The sequence below is a fragment of the Pristiophorus japonicus genome, chromosome 4, assembly GCF_044704955.1.
Source record: "Pristiophorus japonicus isolate sPriJap1 chromosome 4, sPriJap1.hap1, whole genome shotgun sequence".
Lineage (NCBI taxonomy): Eukaryota > Metazoa > Chordata > Chondrichthyes > Pristiophoridae > Pristiophorus > Pristiophorus japonicus.
The window spans coordinates 163,359,914-163,386,210 of NC_091980.1; the positions used below are offsets into that span (position 1 = coordinate 163,359,914).

The window sequence follows — 26,297 nt, forward strand, 5'->3', positions numbered from 1 at the left end:
GTGCACAGTTTTGGTCTCCTAATCTGAGGAAGGACATTCTTGCTATTGAGGGAGATCAGCAAAGGTTCACCAGACTGCTTCCCGGGATGACAGGACTGACATGTGAAGAAAGACTGGATCGACTAGGCTTATATTCACTGGAATTTAGAAGAATGAGAGGGGATCTCATAGAAACATATCAAATTCTGACAGGATTGGACAGATTAGATGCAGGAAGAATGTTCCCGATGTTGGGGATGTGCAGAACCAGAGGTCACAGACTCAGGATAAGGAGTAAGCCATTTAGGACCGAGATGAGGAGAAACTTCTTCACTCAGAGAATTGTGAACCTGTGGAATTCTCTACCACAGAAAGTTGTTGAAGCCACTTCGTTAGATATATTCAAATGGGAGTTAGATGTGGCCCTTATTGCTATGGAGAGAAAGCAGGAATAGGGTACTGAAGTTGCATGATCAGCCATGATCATATTGAATGGTGGTGCAGGCTCGAAGGGCCGAATGGCCTACTCCTGCACCTATTTTCTATGTTTCTATGTTTCTAAATGTCTTTAATTAATGAATAACCTGTATGTTTGTAACTTCCTTTATGTGCATTGATTGTATGTAAAACTCACTTCTAAATGATTAAAAATGGCCGTATAACATAAAAAGGGTTTAAAATGGCCAAAGGCTTTAAAGCAAAGCCTCATGGTAAAATGAGTCGTTATTATGTTAACCATTTTTGTAACTGCTGATACAGCTTCATTTAGAATTAGAATGATCAAGGCCAAAATTATTAATCAATAAGATAAAGGTATCCAGCATGTACCATTTCTTGTCATAATTTTGTAAAGCCAGGCTCAGAATTCTGTGTGACATGGTCTGTATAATTGTTCTCAGAGAAGTGATTCCTGCCACAGGGAGGGGAGGGGAGATAGAGATAACATAGAAGGTCAAAAGCAGTCGACACAATATGATCTATTGTAAGGCTAAAACAGCTGTGAATTTTCACAGCATTTGAATGAGAAGAAAAGGGTATAAAGTAACAGCTCTTCTACCAGGAAGGCAGTGCGAATCAAGACAACAGGAAGAAAGAGTCTTCAGAATAAAGAGATGGCAACACGGTCTCTCGAGAGCACGCTGTCGAGAACAGGCTGTGACTATCATTTGTTAATTATTACTTTTTGTAACAGAACGTAATTTACTTGATAGATCTCTGTTGTTTTTACTCAATATACCTGTATTAAAAGCATTTGTTATAATCTGAATAAGAGTCTCTTAGTTTGAATTAAATATAAACCCTGAGAATAGTTGAATTGCTATAATTAGCAAAGTGGCTAAAAGCTGCTAAGTAGTTTAAAACTACATCTGGCGACCACAAAGGGACTAAACAAGAGATATTGTACAAAATACAATATACTCATTAAACAAGTTAATTGGGGACTTTTGTCATTTTTTATTCTTCATTTGAAAACAGGTTGTTGTGTATAAACAGCAGACGCAAGGCAGATCGTTTGATCACTGATCGAACCTTGTGGTGGGTTGATTTACGGCAACCGATAGTGACTATTATCTTCTTTAAGGAAGCTTAAAGCCAGGGCAGCTCTCCCCCAGTCCAGGCTGGGTCACTGTGTGAGTGACAGCAGCTGGAGAGACTGATACAGTCTGGGTAAAGGTGACCGGACCCCACATTGCTCAGTCATGCCCCATCCATCAACGTAACCCAAAAGGAAACGGTGCCCAAGTTAGACTTAAAGGGTGCAGGTTCTGACCCCAGTCCAAGTCTTAGCAGGGAAACTATGCAAGATCACCCAGCTTCATTACAATCCGGCAGATTTACATATTCAGTGGATGATTACAATTTAAAATCTATTTAATATTTACTCTTGTGGAAGCAACCAGGCTGTTCCACCTCTTGCGGCACGAGTTGGATTCACGCCTATCATGGAACACTGACGACACTACATCGCCGATCTTGCCTCATATTTTCTGATACATCCGGGGTGGAGGTGTCCCACGCCCACCCTAGGTTAATTGGCCCCACCGCATCTCGCGTCATTGACCAATGTGTCATTTGCTTCGTCAGAGAAGGGTTTTGCCCTCCTTCTCCCTGTAACCTCCTGCAGACTCTCTCCCGAGTCCTCGTGCGACATCGCCATAATTTTTATCTTTCGAATGATTTACAACAATATTTCCACTTTATAACTAACTTCTTCACAACGATAGCACTAGAAAAATCAGCAATCCTTCAAAAATCAGCAATCCTTCACTCCTTCACAAAACCTCTTTTCTATCTCCGCAACAAACACTCTTTCTCCCTCCCTTTGTCTTCTGAGCATGCGCAGATGAGCCCTGTCCTCCCGAATCGCGGGAAAAGTTCTTTGCTAAAAAAAAGGCGCATGCGCAGAACGACCGTTGCTATCGATGCCAGCCTTATACACCGCTAAGGCCCATTTCACATCGCTGAGGCCCATTTCACATCGCTGAGGCTGTCGCCCAAAAGAAAAAGCCGAAACTAGCAGTTTTTAAAATGGGCGATGCTGAAAAATAAAAACTCATTTAGGCTGGAAATATCACTCATTTTTGGGGCAACAGCGATCTGAGTGGAATGTCTACCTCATGGACTCTTCCTGCCCTGAGTGGGGCTCAGTACCACTGGACTAAAATATATTTGGAATGATGTTTGTATACTGTAGCCTATGTAATTCAGTACTATTACATACCTCCACGGGCAGATGCTGACAGATAAATACACACCACAAGCACGGAGAGAACGAAGATTGTTATCCTGTGTCCAGCCTAAAAAAAATAATCAGAGAAATTTCATTTTATTTGGTACTGCTATAAATCCATTTAAAATCAGAACTACTGCCCAGTTTCAGGTGAATTACCAACACACAATCAGCCACCCTGGTACTCACTGCGATACTTCACCAAACGAGTCTCGCCCTGAGCTGATGCAATAACCTGGGCACAACCTGCTACAATTTATACTCTGCTGAGCTCAGTGACAGCCCACTGCATTGAAGTAAATACTGACACTGCTGTCCATCCAAACACTCAGAGAGCTTTCATTGCCAGTACTTTCTGACATCACCGATTTGTACAATAATCACAAGATAATTAGGAGGAGGGAGTCCACTCGGCCCATCTTAATCCATCCGCCCAGAAAGATGAACAGGCTGGATTTTCCGGCCTTCTCCGCTCCGTTTGTTGGCACAGAGCGGCGGCAATGGTGGCAGTGAGATGTTTTGGTCGGGCGGTCAGCCTCCAGCGCCCCGCAGCGATCCTCGGGTCCGGTTTTGCGGCGGCGCGGAGCAACACCGCCCGGAAGATCTGCACCGGTGAGCAATGGCCCTGGTTGCGACACCGGCACGAGTTTGAGTCCTGCCCGACCCGTCCGCCCAGAAGTATGCCCCACAATGACCGCCTGGGAAATCAGGGCGCTCCAACCATCCCGTCGGCGAAGAGGTGAGTAATGGACTCCTGAGGTTAGTGTGAGTGTTTTTTATTTTAATGTTTGTTAGCGATTTGTGTTGTGGTGGCGTGGGCAATGTTTTGGGATGTTTTTGTGTTTTTGTTTCAGTTTCCCCCCCACCCCTCAGACGTCTCTCGGAGCGCTCCTGTCCCGGCCCTTTAGCTCGGGAGTTTCCCATCCTTGTGCCAAGAGAGGTGTACAATGCCTCCATTAGCATGGTGCCTCCAGACACAGGGCCCAGCTGCCCAAACTTAAATACTGAGGCCCAAACTATTCCCGGCCACTAACTTTCCTGCCCCGCCGCCATTATCGCCTCAAAAAAGAAAAGCCTAAAATCCAGCCGGATAATTCCACCCTCTCCCACCCAACTGTTCCTTCAATGATCACAAGTAATTCCCTCCCCAACTCTGGGAGAGCGTCCGGTGAGTCGATTGCTCACTCCTGATCTCAGTCCGAATTTTCCCTTTCTTCGTTTGATTATGATTTTTGCACCAACATAATCTCAAAAATTAAGAATTACAGGTGACTAATGTGGCGAAGAGCACTACCTCAGATATGAAGGGCCGGATTGTACTTTTAAACTCGACGTTTCATTGACTTTCAGCCTGTGACGCTTCACTTGATATTCATGGGGAGAACGACAATAATTTCAACATAAAATGAAGGCTCGAAACAAACAACTTGGGCAATGCGGGCTTAGATCAGTAAACATCGGTTTAATGTTGGCAGAGAGGGAGAAGTTGAAGATTCTGGTTTAGTCTGTTGGCCCTTCTTGGAAATGAGATATTGAATGTGCATCTGTTGACAACAGATTTCATGCAATTCTGGCATTCAGTGGGAGGGTGTTTGGCCACTTCCCAAAAAACGAGCTACCTGGAATTATAACACGAAATCTGGCCATTTGGCCCAAACAGTCTGGACTGGTGTTTCTCCTCCACATGAGTAGCTGTCCTAATCCCATGTACCCTACACCTTTGAGTCTTGTTCAATTTCCTTTATTATTCTGTCCCTCTTCCCATCTGACTGAGAGTGAGTGTGCACCGTGTGTAATAACTGAGTGTCCAGCTTCCTACACAATGAGAGACAAATCCATGTCATGTGGTCTCTGATCTGGTAAGCAACGGCGATGTTTGTTGGGGGTGGCATGTTGGCTGAACTTGCTTTTCTTAGAATAATGGAAACTTTTAGAATTAGCTGAATAGGCAAACAAGGCTGTAAGAGATGGTGGGTTGACAAAGGGCAGTGAAGGAAAATAATGTGTGTGTGAATTTAGGCCATTTATTGAAAACAAACAATCAATACTGAAACGCAGTTTAGTGACCAAATGACCCTCGGGGATGGCGAGTTAGAAGCACAGTAATGAGTTTTAGGCAACTGCTGACAGAGATCAGTGAACCCAACACCGAGCGAAGATTAAACCCAGAGAAACCTAAACAAGGGAGAACGCGAAGTGAACATTCTCGGTACAGTTCACACTCCAGTAAAGGACTGTCTCCAGTACAGGGCGCTCCGCCAGCATGGGCACAACCCCAGCATGGGACACTCTCGCCAGCATGGGACACTCTCCCCAGCACGGGACGCTACCCCAGCACGGGATGCTATCCCCAGCACAAGAAGCACTTTCCCCAGCATGGGACTCTCTCCCAGCATGGGACGCTCTCCCAGCACGGGGCGCTCTCCCAGCATGGGACGATCTCCCCAGCACGGGACGGTCTTCCAGCACGGGATGCTCTCCCTAGCACGGGACGCATTTCCCAGCACGGGACGCTCACCCAGCACGGGACGATCTCCCCAGCACAGGTCGCTCTCCCCAGCACAGGATGCTCTCCCTAGCATGGGACGCATTCCCCAGCACGGGAAGCACTCTCCCAGCAAGGGGCGCTCTCCCAGAATGGGACTCTCTCCCAGCACGGGACACTCTCCCAGCATGGGACGTTCTCCCAGCACGGGACGCTCTCCCATCACGGGGTGCTCCCCCAGTATGGGACATAAGAACCAGGACCAGGAGTAAGACATTTGGCCCCTCGAGCCTGCTCCGCCATTCATTAAGATCATGGCTGATCATGGACTCAGCTCCACTTCCCAGTCCGCTCCCCATAAGCCTTTACTCCCTTATTGCTCAAAAATCTATATATCTCTGCCTTAAATATATTCAATGAGCCTCCACAGCTCTCTGGGGCACAGAATTCCATAGATTTACTACCTCAGAGAGAAGAAATTTCTCTTAATTTCAGATTTAATTGGATGGACCCATATTCTAAGTCTATGTTCCTTAGTTTTAGTTTCCCCTATGATTGGAAATATCCTCTCTGCATCCACCTTGTCGAGGACCCTCATTAACTTATAAGTTTCTATAAGATCACCTCTCATTCTTCTGAACTCCAGTACGGGACATACTCCAAGAGAGTGTCCTGTACTGCAGAATGTCAAGTACTGCAGAACATCCTCTGCGGAGAATGTCCCATACTGCAGAGTGTCCCGTACTGCAGAGTGCCCTGTACTGTAGAATGTCCCGTGCTGCAGAATGTCCCGTGCTGCAGAGTGTCCTGTACTGCAGAATGTCCTGTACTACAGAATGTCCTGTACTGCAGAATGTTCCGTACGGCAGAATGTCCCGTACTGCAGAATGTCCCGTACTGCAGAATGTCCCGTATTGCAGAATGTCCAGTGCCAGAGAATGCCGTGTACTGTAAAAGTGCCCTGTACTCGAGACTGTCCTGGAGTGTGTTCCATACGAGAGAATGTTCACGTCGCTGCTCACACTTCTTTAGGTTTCTCTGGGTTTAATCTTCGCTGAATGTTGGGTTCGCTGATCTCTGTTAACAGTTGCCTTAAAACCATCACTGTGCATCTAACCTGCCATCCCCCAGGGCTACTCAATCACTAAACTGCGCTTCAGTTAGTTGCCGGGCTTTATTCTTTGCATAATCACTTCAGTATTGATCGTTTGTTTTCAATTAATGGCCTAAGTTCACACAAACATTATTTTCCCTCACTGCCCTTTGTCAACCTGCCATTTTTCACAGTCGTATTTGCCTATTCAGCTGATTCTAAACATTTTCACTATTCTAAAAAAAACAAGTTCTCCCAATCTCCCAGCCAACATTCCTCCCCCAACAAACACCGCCGTTGTTTAGCAGATCAGAGACTACGTGACATGGGTTCATCTCTCACTGTCAAGAAAGCTGGACACTCAGTTATTGCATACCGTGCACACTCACTCTCAGGCAGAATGGAGGAGGGGCAGAGTAATAAAGGATATTGAACAAGACTCAAAGGTGTAGGGTACGTGGGATTAGGACAGCTACTCATGTGGAGGAGAAACACCAGGACTGTCTGGTTGGGCCCAATGGCCTGTTTCCTTGTTGCAATTCCAGGTCGCGTGTGACCATCAGGTGAGGACTGGGTCAGACACAACTGTGATAATAAACACTATCTATCACAGTAACTATCAAATAAACATATAGATAGTGGCTGCTTGGTAAAGGTACTGTAGGGGGGGCTGCATCAAAGGAATTATACCCCAGCAACGACTCAATGGTTTCAAGAGAGGAAGGAAGGGGAGAAAATTGGCAAGAATGAGCTACTAATGATTTGTTAAACTTACAGCCAAAAGGAGTGGCTAATACATTCACATAGTATTAGGAATTTAACAAGTAGTGTATAATGGATATCTTTCAGCTTCGGAAATGACTGGTCACTTCTTGATGGCAAGGGTGACATCAGGAACTTACTGCAAGCAAATTGTAGAGAAACTGGTCATTCTAAAACACACTACAGACATTCTGTGAAACAAAGGGCTTACATCAGAATTCGATAAAGCTGGAACGAGGGCAAAGGACTTGGACATGATTTTATTATTCTGAGCTTCTCATAATAGCACATACTATTTCATATGAGGTCTTTGTAGATGTTGTAAATGTCCAGCTTGTACAATAGTGGAATAATTAACGTGCTCTGGATCTTGCAAGACTAACAAGAAAGGAAGTCTTGAAAGACAATTGATATCAGAGCCGCACTGTCCAGGCTGTGACCCAGACACTTGCAAAATAGAGAAGTGTGGCACCTAATTGGAGACCTGTCGATCAGCAAACTAATTTACACTGGCAGTTATAGTTATCGACACATGCATGTTCAGTTGTATGACAACTTAGAAAGGATCCATGTAACAGAATTGTTCATCTTGGATTTGCAACAAACGTTTAAAATCCTTAAGTGGGATTGAATTCATAAAAATAAAAAAAGTATATAAGGTATGCTCTGTCTACTCGTCAAAGAAAGACTTGCATTTAGATAGTGCCTGTCATGGCCTCAGGATATCCCAAAGAATTTTACAGCCAATTAAGTACTTTTCAAGTGTAAACACTGTTGTAATGCAGGAAAACTTACAGCCAATTTGCTCACAGCAAGCTCCCACAAGCAGCAACATGATAACGACCAGATAATCCTTGTTTTTAAAGGGATAAATATTGGCTACAACACCGGGGATAACTCCCCAGCTCTTCTTCGAAATATTGTCATGGATCCTTTACGTCGACCTGAGAGCAGACAGGGCCTCGGTTTATCAACTCATCCAAAAGACGACACCTCCAACAGTACTGCACTGGAGTGTCAGCCTAGATTTTTGTGCTCAAGTCTCTGGAGTGTGACTTGAACGCACAACCGACTGACTCAGAGGCGAGAGTGTTACCCACTGAGCCACTGCTGACAAATATAGAAATGTATTTAATGGTTTCTAGAAGTTATAAAATAAACTTAAAACAGTTCTGCAAAGAGCAGAAAAAGTGTAAAGAGAAAAGCTTGGGAGGTTAGGAAAGAAAAAATACTTAATCAAACAGAAGTCAAACTAGTGAAGTTTCTCACTGCTGCTTTAATAGCTTAACATAGAAAGAGAGAAACATAGAAAAAAGGTGCAGGAGTAGGCCATTCGGCCCTTCGAGCCTGCACCACCATTCAATATGATCATGGCTGATCATGTAACTTCAGTAACCCATTCCTGCTTTCTCTCTCCAACCCTTGATCCCTTTAGCCGTAAGGGCCATATCTAACTCCCTTTTGAATATATCCAATGAACTGGCCTCAATACCTTTCTGTGGAAGAGATTCCACAGGTTCACAACTCTCTGAGTGAAGAAGTTTCTCCTCATCTCGGTCCTAAATGGCTTACCCCTTATCCTTGGACTGTGACTCCTGGTTCTGGACTTCCACAACATCGGGAACACTCTTCCTGCATCTAACCTGTCCAATCCCGTTAGAATTTTACATGTTTCTATGAGATCCCCTCTCATTCTTCTAAGGTCCAGTGAATATAAGCCTAGTCGATCCAGCCTTTCTTTATACGTGAGTCCTGCCATCCCGGGAATCAGTCTGGTGAACCTTCACTGCACTCCCTCAATAGCAAGAATGTCCTTCTGCAGATTAGAAGACCAAAACTGAACACAATATTCAAGGTGTGGCCTCACCAAGGCCCTGTACAACTGCAGCAAGAGCTTCCTGCCTCTATAGTCAAATCCTCTCGCTATGGAGGCGAACATGCCATTTGCCTTCTTCACCACGTGCTGTACCTGCATGCCAACTTTCAATGATTGATGTACCATGACACCCCGGTCTCGTTGCACCTTCCCTTTTCCTAATCTTTCACCATTCAGATAATATTCTGCCTTCCTGTTTTTGCCACCAAAGTGGATAACCTCACATTTATCCAAGGGGGAGTGTTTGCTAGTGCTGTTAGGGAGGAATTAAACTAATATGGCAGGGGGATGGGAAACAATGCAGGGAGACAGAGGGAAACAAAATGGAGACAGAAGCAAAAGACAGAAAGGAGATGAGTAAAGTGGAGGGCAGAGAAACCCAAGGCAAAAAACAAAAAGGGCCAATGTACAGCAAAATTCTATCGGGTCAAAGTGCAATAAAAAGGCAAGCCTGAAAGCTTGGTGCTTCAATGCGAGGAGTATTCGGAACACAGGAGAGTACTCTGAGCTAATTAGAGTGGGTGAGAGCTCAGATGAACAGGACCCCAAGAAAGAATGCAAAAGGCAGGAGGCAACAGAGCAGAGTAGCACTGGGGTAAGTGTAAAGCACAAGGTGATAGGAAGGGACAATATGTATGAATATAAAGGGGCTGCAGGAGGGGTCAAAACTAAAAATCATGGTTTAAAAACTAGTATTAAAACACTCTACCTAAACGCATGCAGCATTCGAAATAAAGTAAATGAGTTGACGGCACAAATCATTACAAATGGGTATGATTTGGTGGCCATTACAGAAACGTGGTTGCAGGGTGGCCAAGACTGGGAATTAAACATGCAGGCGTATCTGACAATTTGGAAAGATAGACAAGAAGGGAAAGGAGGTGGGGTAGCTCTGTTAATAAAGGATGATATCAGGGCAGTTGTGAGAGACGATATTGGCTCTAATGAACAAAATGTTGAATCATTGTGGGTGGAGATTAGAGATATTAAGGGGAAAAAGTCACTGGTGGGCGTAATTTATAGGCCCCCAAATAATAACTTCATGGTGGGGCAGACAATAATCAATGGATTAATGAAGGATGTGAAAAAGGAACGGCAGTAATCATGGGGGATTTTAACCTACATATCGATTAGTCAAATCAAATCACATGGGGTAGCCTTGAGGAGGAATTCATAGAATGCATACGGGATTGTTTCTTAGAACAGTTTGTTACAGAACCTACAAGGGAGCAAGCTATCTTAGATCTGGTCCTATGTAATGAGACAGGAATAATAAACGATCTCCTCATAAAAGATCCTCTCAGAATGAGTGATCACAGTATGGTTGAATTTGTAATACAGATTGAGGGTGAGGAAGTAGTGTCTCAAATGAGAGTACTATGCTTAAACAAAGGGGACTACAGTGGGATGAGGGCAGAGTTGACTAAAGTAGACTGGGAACACAGACTAAACGGTGGCACAATTGAGGAACAGTGGAGGACTTTTAAGGAGCTCTTTCAAAATGCTCAACAAAAATATATTCCAGTGAAAAAGAAGGGTGGTAAGAGAAGGGATAACCAGCCGTGGATAACCATGGAAATAAAGGAGAGTATCAAATTAAAAACCAATGCGTATAAGGTGGCCAAGGTTAGTGGGAAACTAGAAAATTGGGAACATTTTAAACAACAGCAAAGAATGACTAAGAAAGAAATAAAGAAAGGAAAGACAGATTACGAAAGTAAACTTGCGCAAAACATAAAAACAGATAGTAAAAGCTTTTACCGATATATAAAACGGAAAAGAGTGACTAAAGTAAATGTTGGTCCCTTAGAAGATGAGAAGGGGGATTTAATAATGGAAAATGTGGAAATGGCTGAGACCTTAAACAATTATTTTGCTTCGGTCTTTACAGTGGAAGACACAAAAACCATGCCAAAAATTGCTGATCACGGGAATGTGGGAAGGGAGGACCTTGAGATAATCACTATCACTAGGGGGATAATGCTGGACAGGCTAATGGGACTCAAGGTAGACAAGTCCCCTGGTCCTGATGAAATGCATCCCAGGGTATTAAAAGAGACGGCGGAAGTTCTAGCAGATGCATTCGTTATAATCTACCAAAATTCTCTGGAATCTGGGGAGGTACCAGCTGATTGGAAAGCAGCTAATGTCACGCCTCTGTTTAAAAAAGGGGCCAGACAAAATGCAGGTAATTATAGGCCGGTTAGTTTCACATCTGTAGTGGGGAAAATGCTTGAAACTATCATTAAGGAAGAAATAGTGGGACATCTAGATAGGAATAGTGCAATCAAGCAGACGCAACATGGATTCATGAAGGGGAAATCATGTTCAACTAATTTACTGGAATTCTTTGAGGAGACAACGAGCATGGTGGATAGAGGTGTACCGATGGATGTGGTGTATTTAGATTTCCAAAAGGCATTCGATAAGGTGCCACACAAAAGGTTACTGCAGAAGATAAAGGTACGCGGAGTCAGAGGAAATGTATTAGCATGGATAGAGAATTGGCTGGCTAACAGAAAGCCGAGAGTCGGGATAAATGGGTCCTTTTCGGGTTGGAAATCGGTGGCTAGTGGTGTGCCACAGGGATCGGTGCTGGGACCACAACTGTTTACAATATACATAGATGACCTGGAAGAGGGGTCAGAGTGTAGTGTAACAAAATTTGCAGATGACACAAAGATGAGTGGGAAAGCGGGTTGTGTAGAGGACACAGAGAGGCTGCAAAGAGATTTGGATAGGTTAAGCGAAAGGGCTAAGGTTTGGCAGATGGAATATAATGTCGGAAAATGTGAGGTCATTCACCTTGGAAAAAAAAAGTAAAAGGGAATATTATTTCAATGGGGAGAAATTACATCATGTTTCAGTGCAGAGGGACCTGGGGATCCCTGTGTGTGAAACTCTTTTAGGAGCAAACAAAAAACATTAAACCGTGCCCCCGATCTGGGGGAAACACCAACATTTACAAGGCCTTTTTATTTGGCACAGAATCAAATTTTTCTCCAAGTGCCCCCTATAAAAGGGGAGGGGGACACTAAAAGCACCGGCAATTAAAACAAATTAACTTAAAAACATAAAATCAAATTAAAATTTGGTTGCCGGGCGTGATGATGCACTCCAGTCCCTCCGGTGCCCACCTCTCGCGGAAGATCGCGAGTGTACCGGTGAACACCGCGTGCTCCATCTCCAAGGACACCCTGGACCAGATTTATGCGCGGAAGAGAGGCAGGCAGTCTGGCTGAACGACCCCCTCGACCGCCCGCTGCCTGGACCGGCTGATGGCACCCTTGGCCGTGCCCAGGAGCAGTCCTACGAGGAGGCCCTCGGACCTACCCGCTCCCCTCCGCACAGGGTGCCCGAAGATCTGGAGTGTGGGACTGAAGTGCAGCCAGAATTTCAGGAGTAGCCCCTTTAAATAACAAAACAGGGGCTGCAACCTCGTGCACTCAATAAAAACATTGAACACGGACTCTTCCAGACCGCAGAAATTGCAGGCGGCCTGGGAGCCCGTGAACCGGCTTAAAAATTTATTGCACGGCACTGCTCCGTGCACCACCCTCCAGGCCAAGTCCCCGATAAATAGTGGGAGGACCCCTGCGTAGAGTGCCCTCCATCGGGGACTCTCGCCTCCTCTGGACGGCAAGATGGTACGCCATGGCGTGTCCGGACGGCAGGCGAGGATGGCAAAGTTGAGAGTGTGCAGGAGCAGCCCATACAGGAAACCCTTCCGCGCGGAACTGAAAGGCACGGAGGGGATTTCCCCGAGGTGGCTCAAGTTGTGAGGCGCCGGCCCCCGAGGGAGGTTCCGTCCGGACGGGGGTCAGTTCGGACGGGATCTCCCCACGTGCTTGAGCCTCCTCGATGCATCTAACGGAGTCGGGGCCCAGAGCTCTTTTTAGCGACTCGATGGCATCGGCAGCGTGGCGGACGTTGGCAGAATTTAGGTGCCGTACCAGCATGTCTGGCGCCATCCAGCCCGCTCCTCCGCCATCAAGCAGGTCCCTGACCCTGGTAACCTCACCAGCCACAGCCCTCTCGTCCGACCGCCACCAAAAACCTCGGTCGTGGAGGTACGGATTCCAGAGCAGCGGCTCCTGCAGGACGGCCGCCACTCCAGCCAGTGGAGAGCTGCGATTAGTGGAGACTTTGTTCCAGACCCTGATGAGTTCCTTGTAAAAGACAGGCAGCTCCCGGAGGGTGGTTCTGACGCCCCCCACACTCACAAACAGGAGCTGCGTGTCGTAGTTGAGGCCGTGCTGCTGGCGAAAGAAATACATCGCCAGAGCACGCCACCTAGGAGGGGGCTCAACGTAAAGGTATCTCTGCAGGGTCTGAAGACGGAAAGTCGCGAGCTGGGCGCTGACGCACACCAACGACTGACTGCCCTCCCTAAGCGGGAGACTCAAGACCGCGGCAGAGACCCAGTGCTTCCTGTTGTTCCAGAAGAAGTCCACCAGCTTCTTCTGTATCTTGGCGACAAATGCAGGGGGAGGATCAAAGTGACCAGCCGGTACCACAACATGGCGGCCACCAGCAGGTTTATGACTAGTGCTCGACCCCTGTAGGACAGCACTCGGAGCAGTCCTGTCCAGCGCCCTAGGCGAGCGGCGACCTTGGCCTCCAGCTCCTGCCAGTTCGCCGGCCAGGCTTCCTCGTCGGGGCTAAGGTAGACTCCCAGATAGAGGAGATGTGTCGTGCTCCAGGCAAAAGGCCTGAGCTCCTCCGGCAGGGAGTCCACCCGCCACTGACCCACCAGGAGTCCGGAACATTTCTCCCAGTTGATTCTGGCGGAGGATGCGGCCGAGTAAATCTCCTGGCACTCACGCATCCTCCGCAGGTCAGTGGGATCCTCTACCGCGAGGAGCACGTCATCGGCGTAAGCCGAGAGGACGACCTCCACGCCCGGCCCTTGCGGAGCCAGTCCCGTCAACCTCGTCCGCAGGAGGCACAGGAAAGGCTCCACGCAGACGGCATATAATTGGCCGGACATGGGGCATCCCTGGCGCACCCCTCTCCCAAAGCGAAGGGGCGCCGTCAAGGACCCGTTAACCTTAATCAGACACTCCGCGGCGGCGTACAAAAGTCGGATCCGGGCAACGAAATGCGTCCCGAACCCGAAAGCGCGCAGAGTTCCGAGAAGATAGTCGTGATCCACCCTGTCGAACGCCTTCTCTTGGTCGAGGGATAGGAAGGCGACCGACAGAGCAGCCTCCTGGGAGTAATGGATGAGGTCCCGGACCAGATGGATGTTACCGTAGATTGTCCGGCCCGGGACCATGTCGGACTGGTCGGGGTGGATCATGTGGTCCAGCACGGCGCCAAGGCAAGCAGACATCGCCCTGGCGAAGATTTTGTAGTCCGTGCTGAGGAGGGAGACCGGGCGCCAGTTCTTAAGGAGGCGGAGATCGCCCTTCTTAGGCAGCAGGACGATGACTGCCCTGCGCCAAGAGAGGGGCATCTCCCCGGTCGCCAGACTTTCCCCCAGGACCCGCGCGTAGTCGCCCCCCAGGACATCCCAGAATGCCCTGTGGAACTCCACGGTCAGCCCGTCCAGCCCCGGGGCTTTTCCCCTCGAGAGGCGGTCGAGGGCGCCGGTCAGCTCCGCCAGGCTTAGCAGAGCTTCCTGATTTTCGGCGCCCTCCGGGCTGACCTTCGGCAGGTCCTCCCACAAAACTCTACGCGCTTCCTCGCTGGACGGCTCCGGAGAGAACAGAACCCCATAATATTCACGGGCCCTGTTGTTGACGCCCTCCGGATCCGAGACGAGAGAGCCGTCGTCGGCCAGCTGCGTCAAGAGCTGCTTACGGACACCCTGTCTTTTTTCCAGCGAGTAGAAGAAGGGGGAGCCGCAGTCCAGATCCCGCAGGAACCGGATCCGCGACTTCACGAATACGCCTCGGGACCCGACGAGCTGCAGGTCCTTCAGCACGGCCTTCCTCGCTTCGTACAGCGTCCGCAGGGCCGGGTCCTGGACGACTTGACCGAGACGGGCTTCCAGGTCAAGCACCTCTTTTTCTAGGCGCCCGACTCTGGCCGCCCGCCTCTTGGTCGACCCCCTCGCGTACTCTTGACAGAAGACGCGGACGTGAGCCTTGCCCACGTCCCACCATAGCCTCAAGGAGGGAAAGCCCCCCTGCTTCCTTCTCCAGTCGGACCAGAATCGACGGAACGAGTCCTGGAACCGCACGTCCTCCAGCAGCCGGTTGTTAAAGTGCCAGTACGCGGACCCCGTCCTCGCGCGGAGCGAAGCGAGCTCCGCCCACACCAGGTGGTGGTCCGAACATGGCACCGGCTGCATGGAGGCCGCCGGGACGCAGGAAACGTACGTCCGAGACACGTAAAGGCGGTCGACTCTGGACCATCCTACTCCAGGCCTCACCCAAGTAAAGGCGCTGGAGTCGGGATGGAGATTTCGCCAGACGTCCACCAAGTCGAAGGACCCGACCAGGTCCCTTAACTTCTCCATTGCCGTCATGCTCTGCGGGGCACCGGAGCGGTCCCTCGCCTCGAGGGTGCAGTTAAAATCCCCCACGAGGACAATGCAGTCGCCGACGTCGACAGAGCCAAGAAGAGCGGACACCTCTTCGAAGAAACGCGTCTGCTGCGGGCCGGGCTGAGGGGCGTGCACGTTCACGAGATGGAGCGGCACGTCCCCCAGGCGAACCGTTACGTGCAGCAAGCGGCCTGGCATGGGCTCCTCGACCCCCAAGATCTCCGGCTGAAAATGCGGGGCCAGCAAGATGGCCAGCCCGCAAGAAGTGCCGGTGAGGTGGCTCATGCGCACCTCTCCTTGCCATTCCAGGAGCCACGTGGCTTCGTCTACCGGAACGGTGTGGGTTTCTTGCAGGAAGCACGCCGCATATTTCCCCTCCCGCAGGAGCGTAAAATTGTTAAATCTACGGCGTGCCTCTCTGCCGCCATTGATGTTGAGGCTGGCTATGGTTATCTTCATGACAAAAGCATAGTGCAACCTCTACCTAACCTATTGTGGGTGGGGGAACTGGAGTCGTTTGTTGACCTCCACTCCTTCAGCAGCCCAGCGAGAACTTTTTGAGCCGGCGCAGCTCAAGGCTTTGCGCCTTTGATAAGGGCCCGCCCGCGGCCATGGTTTTAGCTGCGACGCGGACGGAAGCGATGAGCAGCCCCGGCTCGGACCATCTTTCCCGGGCCAGATGGGTTCGGTTGCGGCGACCCTGACTCTGGACCAAAAAGTCCCGGAGTTCCTCTACGGGAATGAGGGGGGACTCAGCGGCGGGCACGAGGAGATCCACCACCTCACTGGCGATGGACTCGAGATTTACACCCGCGTCCTCCACCGAGTCCTCGTCCTCCTCCGGGAGGTCGCCGCTAGCAGCCGGCCCGTCGACCGCACGAGGTACGGCAAATGGCCCGGCCGCTCCATCCGGCCCTGGCTCTGCCCCGATCCCACCCCCAGGATCGTCGGCAGAGGAGTCCCCACTGGGCTTTTTTAAAAGTGGTGCTGGGTTGGGAAACGACAGCGGAAGGGGTTCCTCCTCCGCCCCAGGAGCCGGGGAACACGGAGAGACCTGGTCAAAGAAATGTTCAAGGTCCTCCAAGTACCCCAGCTCCAAAGTAGGGGGCGAGGGTTGTTGTACTTCCCCCTCCCCGCCGCCACCCCCCAGCCCAGCGTGTACAGAATCGTTAAAATTCATAATTTCCGTTTCTTCCGGGCCGAGCGACACCCGGGGGAAGTTGGTTAATAGCTGGGCGGGCTCAAGTTCGGCCTTTTCGGCCCCGCCCGCCTCAGTCCCCGGGACGCTCGACCCAGCGGCAATGCATTCCTCCGCTGGACCCACGCCCCCCCCCGACAGGCAAATCCTCCACGCCCTCCCCGGGAGGCAGAGGCTGGGCAGCCTCGACTGTCTCACCCTCCCCGGGGACAGATTCCTCCTGCCTACAGTGCAGTTTCGGGGCGCTGGTGGGGGACGCGGGACACGCGGCGGGCACCGACACCTCCGCGGAGGGATGTTGTTCCTCCTCCGCCTCATTGGAGCGGCGCCCCCTTTGGTTCCTGGGGGACGCGGAGGCAGGGAGACCTCCATGTCTGCCGAGGACTCCCGCTCCACCCCCCCCTTTTTCTTTTCTTGCCCGCGCCCAAGCCCCTCTGTGATACTGGTCAAGGGCTCGGGCACGGGCTCAGGGCACCCCGCGCTCGCCGGTGACGGGGTTGGGCCGAGCGCGGTAAACAGATTGTCTGGCGCACCGAGGGGACCCGCCTCTAGATGTTTCGTCTTCTTCCGCGCCTTCTTTCCGGTCGGTTGCTCTCCCTCCCCCCTGCCGGAGGCCGTGAAAACAAAGGCCTCCGACGATGCACGCGCACCTACGGTTCCCAGCACGCGGACGCAACTAGGGGGAGGGGTGGCGGCGGCGCCAGCCTTGGCCGCCTTTGGTGGTTTGGCGGCTTTGGAGGCGGGGCAGTTCTTGCGAACGTGCCCCACCTCCCTGCAGGCATGGCACCGCACGCCGTCCGACGTCCAGAAGACGCGGTAGGCAGTCCCCTCGTGCACCACATTAAAATTGCCCTCTGTTGTGTCCTCCCGCGCCAGCCGGACAAAGAGCTGGCGGCGGAAGGAGAACACATGGTGCAGGCTGTTCTCCCTGAGGCCGAGCGGTATGGGGTTGATCCCCGACCTTACCTCCCCCAGTTGGTGTAGGTGAGGGAGGAGGAGCTCAGCGGGAACAAAGGGCGGGACGTTCGATAGAATGACCCTCTGCACGGTGGCCTCGAGAGGGTCCACCGGCAGGAACGCCCCGCCCACCGTGAGCCCCTTTTCAATGGCCAGGGACACTGCTCGCTCAAACCCCAGGAAGAACACGGCCTTCCCAGAGATCTTGGGGGCTGCGACAATGGCCGAGGGGCCGACTACCCCAGTCATCGCCCGCACGCACTACTCAATGCTCATTGTGGGGTGAGTGTAGCTCTTGACCCCTTGTTTTTTTGTTATAAGTCTGAATGGTGGCAGGGCAGCAGGAGGCGCAGAAGGCGTCGTGGATGTGGACGCCCCCTGCGCATAAGTCTTAGCTGGCCCTGCCACCGGCGTGGATGGAGTCGCCATCACGGGGTCCCTTTAAGGACTACACCCACCCCAGAGTCACAGGCCTTAATGGTCTTAAATTGGCCTCGTTTGAATGTATGAGCAGAGGAGCTCTCAATGAGGCACACCTCTCCCCTGGTTGACAATTGGGGAGGGGCTTTGCTCCCTCTGCTCAGTTGTCTTAATTGTTTTTTTTAAGAAATTAGGAGGAAAGGGCTCTCAGAGAGAGAGGGGATAGACAGAGAGAGAGAGATAGAGTGAGGGGTTGGGAAGGAGGGAAGTTGCAAGGGCAGGTCTCCCCTCACAGCGGTGGGTGGGTGTTTCTTGGGGTGCACTCCCCAGATGGCAAAAAACACAGTCTTTGTAGAATGGTCTTCGGGTGGGGGGAGATGTCTTCACCTGGGGTAGCTGGAGCCACCCAGGCACACACTCCCAACGATGTTCAATAGGGTGATTAAAGATTCTTCAGCCAGGCAGCTCCAGCTATCCCAAGCTAGGCAATGGGGGTGGGGTGCTTCAGTGGTGTGTAGGGCCTAGCTGTAAGCAAGACCCCCACACACACTTCCACACACACACACCCGCCACGATGTTCCGGCCCTCAAGTTATCTTCTTTCCTCCCCCCACCGATACAACAAAGTCTTTTGGGGAATGCACCAATTCACCCACCTGTCGAAGATGTGGAAATGACTCTCCCTCCTTCCACACTGGATGGTGTTTCCTCAGGTTGTTCTTTTCCCCTCTCTCCAACTCTCTGTAGTTGTAGTAAATAATACATTTTTCAGCTCTCCTCCTCTCCCTCCGGATGTTGAATTGCAGTAAGCCAGCCCTCTCCTCCTGTTCCTGGGCTGTTCTCAGGGCTCACTCCAGGCCATCCAGACAGGAGAAAAAGCAGGGAGTTCCTTCTCGCTCAGCAGCACAGCTCCAACTGATTAGGCCACGCCTCCAAAGATCCACCATTGGTCCTTGTGCATGAAACTCTTTTAGGAGCAAACAAAAAAACATTAAACCGTGCCCCCCGATCTGGGGGAAACGCCAACATTTACAATGCCCATTTTTTTTTTTTTTGGGGGGGTTTTTTTGGGCACAGAATCAAATTTTTTCTCCAAGTGCCCCCTATAAAAGGGGAGGGGGACACTAAAAGCACCGGCAATTAAAACAAATTAACTTAAAAACATAAAATCAAATTAAAATTTGGTTGCCGGGCGTGATGATGCACTCCAGTCCCTCCGGTGCCCACCTCTTGCGGAAGGCCGCGAGCATACCAGTGGACACCGCGTGCTCCATCTCCAAGGACACCCTGGACCGGGTGTATGCGCGGAAGAGAGGCATGCAGTCTGGCTGAACGACCCCCTCGACCGCCCGCTACCTGGACCGGCTGATTGCACCCTTGGCCGTGCCCAGGAGCACTCCTACGAGGAGGCCCTCGGACCTACCCGCTCCCCTCCGCACAGGGTGCCCAAAGATCAGGAGAGTGGGACTGAAGTGCAGCCAGAATTTCAGGAGCAGCCCCTTTAAATAACAAAACAGGGGCTGCAACCTCGTGCACTCAATAAAAACATGGAACACGGACTCTTCCAGACCGCAGAAATTGCAGGCGGCCTGGGAGCCCGTGAACCGGCTTAAAAATTTATTGCACGGCACTGCTCCGTACACCACCCTCCAGGCCAAGTCCCCGATGAATAGTGGGAGGACCCCTGCGTAGAGTGGCCCTCCATCGGGGACCCCCACCTCCTCCGGACGGCAAGATGGTACGCCATGGCGTGTCCGGACGGCCGGCGAGGATGGCAAAGTTGAGAGTGTGCAGGAGCAGCCCGTACAGGAAACCCCTCCGCGCGGAACTGAAAGGCACGGAGGGGATTTCCCCAAGGCGGCTCAAGTTGTGAGGCGCCGGCCCCCGAGGGAGGTTCCGGGGTTTGGCGCCGATGAGGAATTCCATCCGGACGGGGGTCAGTTCGGACGGGATCTCCCCACATGCTTGAGCCTCCTCGATGCACCTAACGGAATCGGGGCCCAGAGCTCTTTTTAGCGACTCGATGGCATCGGCCGCGTGGCGGACGTTGGCAGAATTTAGGCGCCGCGCCAGCGTGTCTGGCGCCATCCAGCCCGCTCCTCCGCCATCGAGCATGTCCCTGACCCTGGTCACCTCACCAGCCCCAGCCCTTTCAGCCGACCGCCACCAAAAACCTCGGTCGTGGAGGTACGGATTCCCGAGCAGCGGTTCCTGCAGGACGGCCGCCACTCCAGCCGGTGGAGAGCTGCGCTTGGTGGAGACTTTGTTCCAGACCCTGATGAGTTCCTTGTAAAAGACAGGCAGCTCCCGGAGGGCGGTCCTGACGCCCCCCACACTCACAAACAGGAGCTGCGTGTCGTAGTTGAGGCCGTGCTGCTGGCGGAAGAAATACATCGCCAGAGCACGCCACCTAGGAGGGGGCTCGACGTAAAGGTATCTCTGCAGGGTCTGAAGATGGAAAGTCGCGAGCTGGGCGCTGACGCACACCAATGACTGACCGCTCTCCCTAAGCGGGAGACTCAAGACCGCGGCAGAGACCCAGTGCTTCCTGTTGTTCCAGAAGAAGTCCACCAGCTTCTTCTGTATCTTGGCGACAAACGCAGGGGGAGGGGTCAAAGTGACCAGCCGGTACCACAACATGGCGGCCACCAGCAGGTTTATGACTAGCGCTCAACCCTTGTAGGACAGCACTCAGAGCAGTCCTGTCCAGCGCCCTAGGCGAGCGGCTACCTTGGCCTCCAGCTCCTGCCAGTTCGCCGGCCAGGCTTCCTCGTCGGGGCTAAAGTAGACTCCCAGATAGAGGAGATGGGTCGTGCTCCAGGCAAAAGGCCTGAGCTCCTCCGGCAGGGAGTCCACCTGCCACTGACCCACCAGGAGTCCGGAACATTTCTCCCAGTTGATTCTGGCGGAGGACGCGGCCGAGTAAATCTCCTGGCACTCACGCATCCTCCGCAGGTCAGCGGGATCCTCTACCGCGAGGAGCACGTCATCGGCGTAAGCTGAGAGGACGACCTCCACGCCCGGCCCTTGCAGAGCCAGTCCCGTCAACCTCGTCTGCAGGAGGCGCAGGAAAGGCTCCACGCAGACGGCATATAACTGGCCGGACATGGGGCATCCCTGGCGCACCCCTCTCCCAAAGCGAAGGGGCGCCGTCAAGGACCCGTTAACCTGAATCAGACACTCCGCGGCGGCGTACAAAAGTCGAATCCGGGCGACGAAATGCGTCCCGAACCCGAAAGCGCGCAGAGTTCCGAACAGATAGTCGTGATCCACCCTGTCGAACGCTTTCTCTTGGTCGAGGGATAGGAAGGCGACCGACAGACCAGCCTCCTGGGAGTAATGGATGAGGTCCCGGACCAGATGGATGTTATCGTGGATTGTCCGGCCCGGGACCGTGTCGGACTGGTCGGGGTGGATCATGTGGTCCAGCACGGCGCCAAGGCGAGCAGACATCGCCCTGGCGAAGATTTTGTAGTCCGTGCTGAGGAGGGAGACCGGGCGCCAGTACTTAAGGAGGCGGAGATCGCCCTTCTTAGGCAGCAGGACAATGACTGCCCTGCACCAAGAGAGGGGCATCTCCCCGGTCGCCAGACTTTCCCCCAGGACCCGCGCGTAGTCGCCCCCCAGGACGTCCCAGAACGCCCTGTGGAACTCCATGGTCAGCCCGTCCAGCCCCGGGGATTTTCCCCTCGAGAGCCGGTCGAGGGTGCCGGTCAGCTCCGCCAGGCTTAGCGGAGCTTCCAGATTATCGGCGCCCTCCGGGCAGACTTTCGGCAGGTCCTCCCCCAAAACTCTACGCGCTTCCTCGCTGGATGGCTCCAGAGAGAACAGGGCCCCGTAATATTCACGGGCCCTGTTGTTGATGCCCTCCGGATCCGAGACGAGAGAGCCGTCGTCGGCCAGCAGCGTCAAGAGCTGCTTACGGACACCCTGTCTTTTTTCCAGCGAGTAGAAGAAGGGGGAGCCGCGGTCCAGTTCCCGCATGAACTGGATCCGCGACCTCACGAACGCGCCTCGGGACCCGACGAGCTGCAGGTCCTTCAGCGCGGCCTTCTTCGCTTCGTACACAGTCTGCAGGGCCGGGTCCCCGACGACTTGACCGAGACGGGACTCCAGGTCGAGCACCTCTTTTTCTAGGCGCCCGACCCTGGCCGCCCGCCTCTTGGTCGACCCCCTCGCGTACTCTTGACAGAAGACGCGGACGTGAGCCTTGCCCACGTCCCACCATAGCCTCAAGGAGGGAAAGCCCCCCTGCTTCCTTCTCCAGTCGGCCCAGAAACGACGGAACGAGTCCTGGAACCGCACGTCCTCCAGCAGCTGGTTGTTAAAATGCCAGTACGCGGACCCCGTCCTCGCGCGGAGCGAAGCGAGCTCCGCCCACACCAGGTGGTGGTCCGAACATGGCACCGGCCGCATGGAGGCCGCCGGGACGCAGGAAACGTATGCCCGAGACATGTAAAGGCGGTCGACTCTGGACCATCCTACTCCAGGCCTCACCCAAGTAAAGGCGCTGGAGTCGGGATGGAGATTTCGCCAGATGTCCAAGTCGAATGACCTGACCACATCCCTCAACTTCTCCATCGCCATCATGCTCTGCGGGGTACCGGAGCGGACCCTTGCCTCGAGGGTGCAGTTAAAATCCCCCCCGAGGACAATGCAGTCGCCGACGTCGACAGAGCCAAGAAGAGCGGACACCTCTTCGAAGAAGCGCGTCTGCTGCGGGCCGGGCTGAGGGGCGTGCACGTTCACTTGATGGAGCGGCATGTCCCCCAGGCGAACCGTTACTTGCAGCAAGCGGCCTGGCACGGGCTCCTCGACCCCCAAGATCTCCGGCTGAAAATGCGGGGCCAGCAAGATGGCCACCCCACAAGAAGGGCCGGTGAGGTGGCTCATGCGGACCTCTCCTTGCCATTCCAGGAGCCACGTGGCTTCATCTCCCGGAACGGTGTGGGTTTCTTGCAGGAAGCACGTCGAATATTTCCCCTCCCGCAGGAGCGAAAAATTGTTAAATCTACGGCGTGCCTCTCTGCCGCCGTTGATGTTGATGCTGGCTATGGTTATCTTCATGACAAAAGCATAGTGCAACCTCTACCTAACCTATTGTGGGGGGGGGAATGGAGTCGTTTGTTGACCTCCACTCCTTCAGCAGCCCAGCGAGGAACTTTTTGAGCCGGCGCAGCTCAAGGCCTTGCGCCTTTGATAAGGGCCCGCCCGCGGCCATGGTTTTAGCGGCGGCGCGGACGGATGCGACGAGCAGCCCCGGCTCGGACCATCTTTCCCAGGCCAGATGGGTTCAGTTGCGGCGACCCTGGCTCTGGACCAAAAAGTCCCGGAGTTCCTCTACGGGAATGAGGGGGGACTCAGCGGCGGGCACGAGGAGATCCACCGCCTCACTGACGATGGACTCGAGATTTTCACCCGCGTCCTCCACCGAGTCCCCGTCCTCCTCCGGGAGGTCGCCGCTAGCAGCCGGCCCGTCGACCGCACGAGGTATGGCAAACGGCCCGGCCGCTCCATCCGGCCCTGGCTCTGCCCCGATCCCACCCCCAGGATCGTCGGCAGAGGAGTCCCCACTGGGCTCTTTTAAAAGTGGTGCTGGGTTGGGAAGCGACAGCGGAAGGGGTTCCTCCTCCGCCCCAGGAGCCGGGGAACACGGAGAGACCTGGTCAAAGTAATGTTCCAGGTCCTCCATGTACCCCAGCTCCAAAGATGGTTGTTGTTCTTCCCCCTCCCCGCCGCCACCCCCCGGCCCAGCGTGTACAGAATCATTAAAATTCATAATTTCCGTTTCTTCCGGGCCGAGCGACACCCGGGGGAAGTTGGTTAATAGCTGGGCGGGCTCAGGTGCGGCCTTTTCGGCCCCGCCCGCCTCAGTCCCCGGGACGCTCGACACTGCAGCATCGTATTCCTCCGCCGGCCCCGCGCCCCCCACGACAGGCAGATCTTCCACGCCACCCCCAGAGGGCAGAGGCTGGGCAGCCTCGACTGTCTCACCCTCCACGGGGACAGATTCCTCGCGCCTACGGCGCAGTTTGGGGGCGCCGGTGGGGGACGCGGGACACGCGGCGGGCACCGACTCCTCCACGGAGGGATGTTGTTCCCCCTCCGCCTCATTGGAGCGGCGCCTCCATTTGTTCCTGGGGGGGCGCGGAGGCAGGGAGACCTCCATGTCTGCCGAGGCCTCCCGCTCCACTCCCACCTTTTTCTTGTCTTGCCCGCGCCCGAGCCCCTCTGTGGTATTAGTCAAGGGATCGGGCACGGGCTCAGGGCACCCCGCGTTCGCCGGTGACGGGGTTGGGCCGAGCGCGGTAAACAGATTGTCTGGTGCACCGAGGGGACCCGCCTCTAGCTGTTTTGTCTTCTTCCGCGCCTTCTTTCCGGTCGGTCGCTCTCCCTCCCCCCCGCCGGAGGCCGTGAAAACAAAGGCCTCCGACGATGCCCGCGCACCTACGCTCCCGGCACGCGGACGCAACTAGGGGGAGGGGTGGCGGCGGCGCTAGCCTTGGTCGCCTTCGGTGGTTTGGCGGCTTTGGAGACGGGGCAGTTCTTGCGAACGTGCCCCACCTCCCTGCAGACATGGCACAGCACGCCGTCCGACGTCCAGAAGACGCGGTAGGCAGTCCCCTCGTGCACCACATTAAAATTGCCCTCTGTTGTCTCCTCCCACGCCAGCCGGACAAAGAGCTGGCGGCAGAAGGAGAACACATGGCGCAGGCTGTTCTCCCTGAGGCCGAGCGGTATGGGATTGATCCCCGACCTTACCTCCCCCAGTTGGTGTAGGTGAGGGAGGAGGAGCTCAGCGGGAACAAAGGGCGGGACGTTCGATAGAATGACCCTCTGCGCGGTGGCCTCGAGAGGGTCCACCGGCAGGAACGCCCCGCCCACCGTGAGCCCCTTTTCAATGGCCAGGGACACCGCTCGCTCCGACCCCAGGAAGAACACGGCCTTCCCAGACATCTTGGAGGCTGCGACAATAGCCGATGGGCCGACTACCCCAGCCATCGCCCGCACGCACTCCTCAATGCTCATTGTGGGGTGAGTGTAGCTCTTGATCCCGTGTTTCTTTGTTATTAGTCTGAATGGTGGCAGGGAAGCAGGAGGCACAGGAGGCGCTGTGGATGTGGACGCCGCCTGCGCATATGTCTTTGCTGGCCCTGCCACCGGCGTGGATGGAGTCGCCATCACGGGGTCCCTTTAAGGGCTACACCCACCCCAGAGTCACAGGCCTTAATGGTCTTAAATTGGCCTCGTTTGAATGTATGAGCAGAGGAGCTCTCAATGAGGCACACCTCTCCCCTAGTTGACAATTGGGGAGGGGTCTTGCTCCCTCTGCTCAGTTGTCTTAATTGTTTTTTTTAAAGAAATTAGGAGGAATGGGCTCTCAGAGAGAGAGGGGATAGACAGAGAGAGAGAGATAGAGTGAGGGGTTAGGAAGGAGGGAAGCTGCGAGGGCAGGTCTCCCCTCACAGCGGTGGGTGGGTGTTTCTTGGGGTGCACTCCCCAGATGGCAAAAAACACAGTCTTTGTAGAATGGTCTTCGGGTGGGGGGAGAAGATGTCTTCACCTGGGGTAGCTGGAGCCACGCAGGCACACACTCCCAACGATGTTCAATAGGGTGATTAAAGATTCTTCAGCCAGGTAGCTCCAGCTATCCCAGGCTAGGCAATGGGGGAGGGGTGCTTCAGTGGTGTGTGGGGCCTAGCTGTTAGCAAGACCCCCACACACACTTCCACACACACACATCCCCCGCGATGTTCCGGCCCTCAAGTTATCTTCTTTCCTCCCCCCACCGATACAACAAAGTCTTTTGGGGAATGCACCAAAACACACCCACCTGTCGAAGATTGTGGAAACGACTCTCCCTCCTTCCACACTGGATGGTGTTTCCTCAGGTTGTTCTTTTCCCCTCTCTCCAACTCTCTGCAGTTGTAATAAATATACATTTTTCTGCGCTCCACCTCTCCCTCTGGATGTTGAGTTGTAGTAAGCCACAACTCTTCCTATTCCTGGGCTGGTCTCAGGGTTCACTCAAGGCATCCCAGACAGGAGCAAAGCAGGCAGCTCCTTCTCTCACAACAGCAGAGCTCCAACTGATTCGGCCACACCTCCAAAGCTCCACCATTGGTCCTTGGAATGTTGGCCTTCATTGCGAGAGGGATGGAGTACAAAAGCAGGGAGGTCCTGCTGCAACTGTACAGGGTATTGGTGAGGCCGCACCTGGAGTACTGTGTGCAGTTTTTGTCACCTTACTTAAGGAAGGATACACTTGCTTTGGAGGGGGTACAGAGACGATTCACCATGCTG

At 53.2% G+C, this 26,297-nt stretch overlaps 1 protein-coding gene across 7 annotated transcripts in view; it reads right to left on the reverse strand.

The window, feature by feature from the left end:
- LOC139263147 (intelectin-1b-like) overlaps positions 1 to 26,297 on the reverse strand; it is a 393,914-nt gene that overhangs the window by 167,311 nt on the left and 200,306 nt on the right. For all 7 annotated transcript variants that reach the window (XM_070878771.1, XM_070878770.1, XM_070878769.1 and 4 more), the window contains one exon: positions 2,702 to 2,777. The gene's annotated coding sequence lies outside the window, so the exon portion shown is untranslated. The remainder of the gene's footprint in view (positions 1 to 2,701; positions 2,778 to 26,297) is intronic.